The sequence below is a fragment of the Peromyscus leucopus genome, chromosome 18 (assembly GCF_004664715.2).
Source record: "Peromyscus leucopus breed LL Stock chromosome 18, UCI_PerLeu_2.1, whole genome shotgun sequence".
Taxonomy (NCBI): domain Eukaryota; kingdom Metazoa; phylum Chordata; class Mammalia; order Rodentia; family Cricetidae; genus Peromyscus; species Peromyscus leucopus.
Genome location: NC_051078.1, coordinates 37512991 through 37522539, shown reverse-complemented (window position 1 = coordinate 37522539; position 9549 = coordinate 37512991). Strand labels below are relative to the sequence as shown.

The 9549-nt window shown below is 40.5% G+C and overlaps 1 long non-coding RNA gene across 7 annotated transcripts in view; it reads right to left on the bottom strand.

Moving 5' to 3' along the window:
- Nucleotides 1-5348: 5348 nt before the first annotated feature.
- LOC114700555 overlaps nucleotides 5349-9549 on the bottom strand; it is a 92524-nt gene continuing 88323 nt past the window's right edge. For 6 of the 7 annotated variants that reach the window (XR_003735706.2, XR_003735713.2, XR_003735701.2 and 3 more), the window contains one exon: nucleotides 5349-9498. This is a non-coding gene — a long non-coding RNA (uncharacterized LOC114700555). The remainder of the gene's footprint in view (nucleotides 9499-9549) is intronic. The other variant, XR_003735702.2, reaches the window with a different exon arrangement.

Here is a 9549-nt window from a genome sequence, read left to right as displayed (position 1 = left end):
AATGCAGGCAGAAAGATACAGTGAGGTTACAGAAGGCATGTGCATAGGTGTGTGTGTGTGTGTGTGTGTGTGTGTGTGTGTGTGTGTGTGTGTATTTAAAGCATCTGGAAAAGGTGCCTTGGGCATAGTGAGAAATTTGTAATCACAACTGTAGTGACATTTGTTATAGCTACTATAATTGAAATATACCTGGCATAGGCATTAATTAGGACAGATTTTCTTCTGGAAGTTGTAGGCAATGTTAGCCTGTTTTTCACTTTCAAGCCTTTCCTTCTCTGGGCAGTTTCAATCATTAGATGCCTTAAGCACAGGGTTATATTTATGGACAGGTGCAGTGAGGCATCGCTCCTTGATTGTAAAACACAGAAAAGGAAGATAAAGGTCTTTTATATGTAACCAAAAGCAAAATACACAAGGTGGGTTGGACATGAAAGATGATATCTTGATAGCTGCTACATTCAATAAGATCCATGCCTTAGGTTTAAGCACTGATAGCGGGACAATGTAGGATTAATGTCAAAAGGAACCCAATTAATTACACACAGTACCTTGGAGTCTCAGTTTCCAAACCCTGATATATTTTTTTGTTTGAGTATGTTAACCTGTTAGTGATATTGTCGAGAAGATGAATCAAAATCACGTGTATAAATGACATGGCTTTTTAACGTGCCACGGACAGACTGTGGTTTTCATGGTTCCTGTGCATATTGTGGTTCCTGCGCATATTGAAGATACTGAAGGGGAAGACTGTGGAGATGGATGGAGAGACTGCGAAGTCACAAACACTTCAAGAGGAGTTGTTTTCTAGACTTGACCAGACTGCAACTGTTGACAGATATGGGGAACCCAGCTAGCTTTCACAATTTGGATATGACAAAGCTAAGAAAATATGTGCTGAAATTATTTCTATGATCTTGATAAGAGCAGGGTGTCATCAATAAATATATATCTAAAATTTGCAGCAGTTTTTCAAATCCAAGTGTCTCTCAGGAGGGAAGTATGCCTTTCAAATAAGTTTAGGTTCCTCAACCAAATGGATAGAAACACACACACACACACACACACACACACACACACACACACACACGCATCTACCTGTCCACACAACCATACCAAGCCATAGTTAAACCATTTCTCACGGCTCCTGGTGGGAACACAGGTCAATTTGAATCATTTGTTTTACCTGGGCTCTTACATTTTCTTTGGAGACATTAATGCTGATCAGTAAACATTACTGTGCTCTGTGTAAAGAGTTTGGAATTTTAGACCCCCTGAACTTAGTGTAGGCATACAAGTTAAGACTTACATGTATATAACAGTGACTGTTCTGGAGCACAAATGTCCTAATTGACCAATTAACTGCTTCATTTTTCACCAGCTCTGGACACAACAGAGCCTATTAATTGTGCTTTCTTTTATCAACCATGTTAACTGCCATTTGGCTTTCTGCCCTGACATTCTTATAATAACCCAATATATGCATAAGATGAGAACACCCTGACTGAAGAGAAATCATGTGAAGATATGCAGAAAAAAATTCGAGGCCACTTTTGAAGATTTCAAAAGAAAGACAAAATATAATTCCGAATGTTATGCTGATGTGTATTTCTCTGAATAAAAATATGGAAGTTTATACATTTTCGTCTCTGAAAATAACTGTTGATATGTCTTTCTTTACAGGGTATAAAAGTGGATATGTGTGCTTAAATACTCCTTCCCCAAAGATCCAATCACAATTTTTGTGTTGACTGCAGAAAAGCACAGATAGTAAAAAGTCTATATATTTGTTGTATTTGTATTCAAAGGAACATGGCCAACACTACCAGCCTAGTGTTTATCTTCTCATGTTATGAAACTCATAAAGAAGATAAATATGAAGAAGACAGAATGTGTAAGAGACTAAGACAAAGAATGGCAGAACTCATTAGCTGCAGAACACGTAACATGGCTTTGAATTACATCCAACATACCATGAGCATAATTCATCTCTCAGGATCAAGAGATAATTCTTTGGACGCTTTGACACTCATTTTAATAGGGGCAGGAAGACATTATTAACATCGTAGGGTAGTGTGGGGCACACTTATTCTTTTTAGCTCACTCATGATTTCCACCATTTTCAAGTGCTGATTTGAGTCAAATACCCTGAGTCCCTCACTCTGAGTTCTGCACGGCATCAGTAGATTGGTGACAGGCCACAGTTCCTCAGAAGGAGAGTGTGAGGGGTGAGGGTAGGTGGGGGGAATGCAGAATTGCAAGCTGTGGCTTTCTTTGACTTCTAAAATAATTTCCTAATTATTTCTAGATAATTTCTTAAACTGAAAAAGTAAATGAAAACAGTAAAATTTGACGACTACTCCTAGGCAAAATGAATCAAAGGATGGAGACAACAGGAAGACGGGAAGATCTGGCTACCTGTGTAGACATAAGCATAATATTGACATGTAAGTAGTCAATGGAATTCTCTGCATTTGAATTCTCCTAAGAGTGGGGTTAGTGTATCACACCTAGAAAGTAGTTTGGATACATGTGTGAAGACACACACACACACACACACACACAGAGAGAGAGAGAGAGAGAGAGAGAGAGAGAGAGAGAGAGAGAGAGATACAACAAATAATTAATTAATTAATTAATTTTTTAAGGAAATTGAGACAAGATCTTGGTATGCAGTCCATACTTGCCTTGAACTTGTGAATGTGTGGTCCTCCTGACTCAGCCTCCTAAATGCCAGGATTACAGGCTTATGTCACCTATCTGTTAACTTATTATTTGGAATTTTTTTTCAAGATGGAAATGGATAAAAGCTAAAAGGCAAAGACATAGTGGAGCACTACTAAGTGGAAAAAGAAGGAACGGAAAGTTATATGTGTGACAAGATATATGTCTAATTCATGCAGTGAGAACTGTAGACTTTTCACTGTGGTCCTAAGTAGTTAACAGTAAATAGAGCCTTGAATGCCAGGAACTTTCAGATAACCAGCAGCTTCAGCAAATGTTTGAATATCTACTAGATGTGGATGGGATTCTAGGCTTTGGGGAAGAATAGTCATCAGCAGAGACAGATTTACTCCTGGACTCTAGGGCTTATGTTCTACTCTGGTAGAACAACACACACACAAACAAACAGGTAAATATGTAGGGTACTGAAGAAAAGTTAGCTTTATCCATGGAAAAGAGCCAATCAGGATGAGGAGTCTGAAATCCAGTGGAGTCGGGGGAGACACAATTTCATAAAAGACAATCAGGGCAAATATCACTGATAAGAGATTTCTGAAACATTTATCTCAGAAATTTTATCTCAGAGTTCTGAGGCCATGAGAAAGCCACATAGGTGGGTTTCCTAGAAAAGTATTCAGGATGGGAAACAATACCCTCAAAAGCTCTAAAGTAGACGTCAATTCGGTATATTTCCAGAATAAGAAAACAGGAGTAGATGCGTTAGAGGAATGTAATGGATGAATTCAGAAAGATGCGTGACTAAGGGCCATGTGAGCCTATGGGTGACTACAGGGACTTGGAACTCCAGCAAGTGGCTGTCACCAACTGAACCTTCATTGTGAAACCTAATTTCAGACTACAAACAAATTGCGGGTATAGTTTCTACTAAGACACACTCCAGTGAAATTCGCACGTCTTGCCTAAAAGCATTTGGTATTGCTCAAAACACGAGAATGAGAAGTAAGCTGATAGAATGAAACAGTGACTGTTCCCTTAAATCAACTCTGCATTCTTTCTGATAAGGACTAGAGGTTAAAGGCAAGGTTGGAAGGCCAGGACATTACTATCTTTACCTACATCTGGACTGCCACAAGTCTACAAGTTTCCTTCATGGGAGGTTATAGGGAGAAGGGGCATCTAGTAGAATAATAATAGATGTTCTTAAACCTGATCCCACCTCATACTGGGGCCATCAGCATTTTCACTCCAGTGATAGTATAATCTGAACTTTCTGTGGCAACCCTCTCTGCCTTCAAAGCTTTGGTTTAGAGATGGAAAACCTAGATTTCATGCTCAAGGTTCATGCTAACAATCACACACAGCATTTCTGGGTCCCCCCTCTCCTGTGTGGATCTCCAACTCAATCTGGAGCTGCTGATTCCTCCTTTGTCATGCTTCATGAGCAAATGTAGGTGATTTTGGTAAAAAGGATAGTAGAGACAATGTGTGTGTGTGTGTGTGTGTGTGTGTGTGTGTGTGTGTGTGTGTGTGTCCCCGCACATGTGCGTGCTTGTGAGTGGGCCCACGAATATATGGCTACCCTTAAACTCATGGATACTCTGGCAGCTTATAGTCAGCCTATCATGCAGGGTAATAGCTAATTGCAGCCCACTGAGACTCAGCAGTAATTAATTAATCTAACAGTGTCCATTCAAATCCGTTCTCTGCTTCTAATGATACTTGTGAAGATTTTTAGAAGTAAATACCTTCTCTAGGGTATAATGTTTTGCACGTTGGAAATTTTTCCAAGAACCATTCATAAAACCTTTTCATAAATTTTTTGACAAATGAATTTCAAATCTTTGACTCTGATCTTGGAAATTTGGCTGTGCTTCTAACACAGATTTTTTTCCCCTTGATTCTAGGGAACTTCCCTTGTGTGGAGCCGTATACTAAGCTTGTCTGTGACGTTTGCCTTGAGTGGCCTAGTGCTCCTAAGATGTCTTCATTATTGCACACCAGTATTTACCTGTGTACATGTTTTTCCTCTCTTCCTTAAACAGCCATGTTTCACATGTGACTTAGTCTTTAACTCTTTTAATCCCCCTATAATTCTCTCTCTCTTCCCCCTTCTCTCTTCCTCATTTCTTCTTTTTGCATCCACTGGTTTACCAATGTCTGAATACCTCATAAATATTGGGGCCATTAAATAGGAACTGACGTAAGGGTAGTCACGGGATCTAAAGGGAAACCCCAATGATAACAAAGGCACTTTGGATGCAAATCAAGTATCTCTGGTTTTCACCATATTCCGTTGTGCTATGCAACCCAATGCAATGCAAGGCACTTACATCACTGTGGAATTTTTAAAAGTTTCATTATGTTTGCTCTTTCAAAGTTCTTTTCCTGACCCACAGTTATTCTACAGACTTTCATGCTTTTCAAATTCTAATTTTTAGTTATCTTAAATAACTAGAGAAGTGATCACCAGAGTTACAATTACCCTGGCAATTCTTCCCCGCACACTGACAGGCAGTGGGCTCTGAGGGAGAAGGGAAACAGGCCTCATGGTACCCTCAGTGAGTGCCGTCCAAGGAGAAGTGTAATTTGTCCTCTTGACAGCAGTCAGAGACTTAGAAAACACAGGGCACTGTCTCATTGTATAGAGAAAACAGGGAGACAAGAGATAATAACACAAATAAAGTTTTATTCGAGTTCTCTTTTAAGAGTCCAAAATGAATATGCAGTTCAAGAGTCAATATTAAAGCAATTCAAGCAAAAATAAATACAGAGAGCAGAAAAGATGAATGTGGTTTGATAGTGCATCTTAAACAATTCAGGTTAAAAAAAGTCATTAAAACCATATGGAAAGGAGTCTTTCTTTGGAGTCGTTTCTTTCTCAGAGGTCCAGCTTAGATCCTCAGGTCTTGTTCTAGATAGACTAACATCTGAAGAAGGAAGGGGTACAGGAGGGGGAGAAAAGGGGACAGGAGGAGGGAGGGAGGGAGAGAAACTAATATTTCATGAGCTTTTTAAAACAGAGTCAAGGTCAAACACTGTGTCAAGCAAAGTTTAGATCTGTTCTTTCATTTAATCCTTATAACAATGTTGGTATCACCCCACCCCTGCCCCCCATTTAAAGATAATGAAAGAGTCCCACAGTTTAATTCATATGCCCCAGTCACACAGCTGACTTGGTGAAGATATCCGAGCCCAACCCCTCTCCAAATATTTAAAGGCCTCTCCTCCGTTACACCACACCTGTAAAGGGAAGGTGGCTCTTACGGAACCTTTGGATCTAGGTATGGAGCTAGCCCACTTGAGGTATACCTTTTTTTGGAGATTGGGAGTAGAGAAATCTGGACCACATTCCCAAGAGGACAAATCTGGTTTGTCTATTTCTTCTTTGTTTCAGAAGAAAGACCTCAAAAGTTGTCGGGGGGGAAAGTCACAGACGGTTTGAACGCTGCCTACAAGTGGGTGGGCTATTAAACGTTTTCCCAGAGCATGTTCGTTAGTAGAAAAACGGAGGAGAAAATGTATGATAGACAGAAATGCGCAAAGTCGAATGTGCATGTTAATCGGTGGTCAGGAAGATGAAAAGACTCTCGCAACCTCCATTAGCTGTCAATGCCTAAGGATAAAGACACTCAAGGAAGACCGAAAGGTAGCAGAGCTGTCCACTAGCTCACGTCTCCATCACGTTCCACAGGCTACAGTTCTCTATACTGACGACCCCTTCTTAGTTGATGAATTTTCACAATGTATTTCATGGCTTCCATCCCTACATGAGACTTTATTACGATCACATAGGAATAAAAAGCCATAAAGCACTAGAGTGAATTTATCTTGGTCGGATGGAAAACTTATTTTCTTCACACGACTTCACAACCATTTCCAAGCTAACCAATCATTTCATGCTACATTAGAGAACATTTTAAGCTACATGTAAGTGACACAAAGCAACACTTAAGTTTTAACATCACAAATTAACAAGATTTTATCCTTCAATGACATTCTTAGCTACGAAGACCAGAAACAAGACCAGGAGACACTCAGTAACATTCAACCATAGAATGTCATCAAAAACAAAGGACACTGGGGAGAATTTCTGGAGAAAAGCTCATCACTTGGACATTGAACTTAGAAACACATAAGGATAGACAGAAGACAGACAAATCACTGTACAAACTGAAGCCAGGAGAATTATTTCAAGCCTCCTGTTTGACTTTCTTCCACACTCTATCTGTGTTTACGTATTTCATGTGATACCAAATGGAAAGGAAGAATCTTAAAACCTGTGTGTGCTATATCATCATTAAGCCATATACACCCAAATAATAAAAAAGAAAGAAGAGAGCGAGGAGGAGGGAGGGAAGGAGGGAGAGAAGGAAGGGGGGAGGGAGGAAAGGAGAGAGGGAAGGAGGGAGGGAGGGAGGATCAAACCCATAGCACCAAGGGTTCACAAGTTCTGCCTGCCTATCTGTAGCCATTCACAAAGGTTGAGGGCATCCCCACCCTTTTCTATGGAAACAAGTTTCTAACTAAGCCAGAAACAATGCTGGGTGCTGAAGTTGCTCAGTGATCTAAAGAACACAGGTCCAAACTCCAAGAACATTTCTCATGCTACATTTAAGTGGCCTTGTTCCTGGCATTATAAAAACACTTACGCATGGCCGAACCGAAACCCTGAAAGCTTGATGTTGGAATTTTCCATATTTTTCTAGCCTTTCAAAACTCTATCTGAGGTGCCTATTTACCAACTCCAGAAGCAGCAGCATTCCACCTTGTCATCAACTGCCCTCTTCATTTAAAAAAGAATGCTGTTCAAATTCGAATGTACAAAACCCCAACCACTTGAGTTTTTTCCCTTAGGGGTAAAGTGCTAAGCGAGCTATTTCTACCCAGAAATCACTAGAATGAAGTTTTGGTTTATGGGAATCACAAGGAGACTGGAAATAGTTAATGAAAGGAAGTGCATACATAAATTCAATTATCATGCACGAACATGCAAATGATTTAAGTGCTGCATCTGAAACTCTGGTTGATATTCATTAATCTCAGGTTGCACTTTTTTGAAGGAGAAAGACATGCTAATTGGGTCCAGATTAATGCACTCCCAAACCTCTCCAATTTGTTTTTTAGGTGAGGGTTAAATGATATGTGTTAAAGTAAACACAGCTGTTCCCCTGCCTCCACCCTTACCTCTCTGCTTTACCTCTACCTCCTCCCCCAGCTGGCAATCTCCCCTGCCTCACTCCACTCCCAGGTGGCTCCCCTCTCCAACGCAACCCACCCACAGATGGCTCACCTTCTCTCCTGTGCCTCTTCCCTTAGAGAAGAGCCCTGCCTTGTTCTTTTTGGAAACACATGGAAGAAATGACCCCTCTTCTTAGCCACTTCAATGCCTTCCCTTTCATCAGGAACCCCCACACTCTATAAAGGGGATCATCCAGATTCCTGCCTCCAGTGATGCTTAACTGAGGCACCAAACACATGTACCAATGGGAAAGCAGCCTGGCGTTTTCTCAGATAATGCATTCTTTCTACATGTCCTTGCCTTGGCCCTTTGGAATAGGATTGAAGGATTGTTTGAAAGACGCCAGGCACAGGATTGCTGGGAGCCAAAATTGCTTAAGGTTGGCATGGCGATCCTGTGACTTGGCCGTGTGGGAAATCAAAGACTGAGATCCAACCTGGGGGTTTTGCTGCATTCTTTCTCTGTGACTCACAAAGACCCTGGACTGTCCCTGTCCTTACTGCCTAGCAAAATTAGTCTTAAAAGAAGAAAAAACATTATTACTTGTTTATTTTCCTACTTGATGAAACATTAATTTGGCCCACATAGAAACGACACGTTTGGGGGAGAATAGTGTAATGACGGTCTTGAAATAGTAAACTATTATTTTTCTTGAATCTAATCTTTAGAAAAATAAAATGAAACAAAGATCTACAGTGTGCTGGGGCTGAAGTCAGGGACTTTTTTTTTTTTAAACAAGTAAACATTAAGGGGTTAAAACAGCCATCATAAAAGAGAAGGGAGCTTCAAACTAATTTGACACCGAAAGTGTTGTTCAATTTGAATCCTGATTGTTTGGTCACGTGATGACTCATACCCAATTGGCACCTTCCCTCTCTTGGTATGAATTGAAAATGGTGTGATACATTTTTTTTAACCTTTTGCAAAAATCCAATGAAAGTCTTGGTCCCATCTTCTGGGATCCTATCCTTTGGCTAATTCTCCCAGTGCACGTTCCCAACAGAGCAGAGACAAGAACACACACATACACAGAGACATAAATTACTGGGCACACCATACAGCACAGCACTGCACATGAAGACAGACAGCCAGGGACAGACATGGGGCTCAGAGAGCCTTTCCATCTAAATTGATTTCTGCATATTTATAAATGTAAAATTAGTCATCATAAATAACAGCAAGGGCGGGCAAGGCTGATATTAAATCTGTCAACATCCCCACAAATGCCCCTGAGCGTTGCTTGGATGGGAAATACGCTTAGGATGGTATTCGCTCCTAAAAGAGAAAGTGATTATACGCTAACCAAACCCTAAGTACAAGCTAAAGATATTCACCTCATGAAGCCATTCCTCAACTAGCCCCTTGGCACTCGCCGGAATTATTCGCAGCACGAGCTCTACTTTCTCATTTTCTGCTGTCTCCATGTGGGTAATTTCTTTCTCATGATTAAAAGTGAGCTTGGCAGATCCTTCAAAACGTGGTTTTAGGTGTGGCGGGGCTCCGAGTGCATCCTTTGTCTAAGGTAGATTTCTAAGGACGGACTTTTAGAAGAGCAGGTCTCAACAATATTGACGTACCTAAAAAGATTGTGGGTTTTTTTTTAAAGACAGACTTTATAGATATCTATA